This window comes from Nicotiana tomentosiformis, chromosome 6, assembly GCF_000390325.3.
Source record: "Nicotiana tomentosiformis chromosome 6, ASM39032v3, whole genome shotgun sequence".
Classification (NCBI taxonomy): domain Eukaryota; kingdom Viridiplantae; phylum Streptophyta; class Magnoliopsida; order Solanales; family Solanaceae; genus Nicotiana; species Nicotiana tomentosiformis.
Window position 1 is genome coordinate 147,923,173 of NC_090817.1, and position 1,481 is coordinate 147,924,653.

The window sequence follows — 1,481 nt, forward strand, 5'->3', positions numbered from 1 at the left end:
TAAGGAGTTTTGTGAATGGTAAGAATTTGTGTGGAACAAGTTGGATACATTAAGTGGAAAGGATGTCTCAATTAGCACAAAACCCGACTTCAAACGAATAGAAATCCCTCAATATAAAGACTTAGGTTCAAATTAAAGCCCTTTGAGTCTAGTTTCTAATGCTTCAAACCGTTCGTCATTTGGACATTTCTACAAGAAGTTATGACCAAATTACCAAAGGCTGGAAGAGGAGTGAACTGCGGATGCGAAGCATCCGAGGCCGCATCCGAAAAAAGGGTTGGCAGTGAAGTGCTGCCATAGCATCCGAAACCCAGAAATATGGGCCTATAACTACAATTTTGGGGTTCATTTTCCCCACTTCATTTGGACGAAATTTGGAGCTCTTCTCCACTCTCTCAAGACCACTAACTCCCATCTTCTTTAAGGTAGGCAATCCCCATTATCTTGGTGTGAAATTCCATCATTTCTATACTAGTATTGATGAGATCTACACATAAAATACTTAGATCTTCAAGAAATTTCTTCAAGAACTCAAAGAGGGGTTTTGCAAGATTTCTTCCAAAAGGTAATCCTACACCCTTAGACTTACATGTATGGATATATTATGGGAATATGAGTATGAATTAAGTACTGGAACTTATGGTATGGTGATTAGAAGCCATAAGTTCCCAATTTAAATACATAATTGTTGTAGAGATTGAAAGGTAATTATTTGATGGAATTTTGTTCGTTGAATGTGGATGGATGGTCATGTTTGTAATGTTGGAAGTTATGAATTGTTTAATAATAATAATGAAATAAATTATTGGTAAATGGTAGTAGTTGGATGAATTAATTCTATGGTTAAGAGGTGTAAAGATTCATGCCTACTAGGTATTTGATAAAATGCCTAAATGGCCTAAACTATGGAATTTGTTACTAATGTTGTTCCTATTGGATGTTGTTATTGTAGATTGAAGTTTTTTAGTGTAGTGGATCATTGTAGTATCATTAAGGGGCGAATTTCAGGTATGTTGGCTAAACTTTCTCTCTTAGAATCGAATTCCATAATGTTCACGTAAGTTCAAGTATTGTTGGCTCAAGATTTCTAATTTCTATATTCCGGGTTATCTCCTATAAACTTGACTATTCCGAATGAGCCTTATGTCGAAAGATATATGTTCGGAGTATGGTTTGCGTATTAAAATGTTATGACTTTGAGTTGTGTTTTAAAGTAAAACTAGTATACCAATTAGGTGAGAAAAACTCTATGTGCTTAAGACTCTAAATTGCTCATATGTGTACCTAAATTCTTGATTGAAAATATCTTGTTGTCAATAATCTATATAGATGCTTGAAAATAAAATAAGTGAATTGGGGATATAGAGTGTGGCCAACGTACCAAGAATTTAAGCTATGATTATGATGCAAATGAAATGAGAGGAGGCGATAAAGAATATGAAATGAGCCTCGACTCAATTGTTTAAAAATAATTTCGAAAA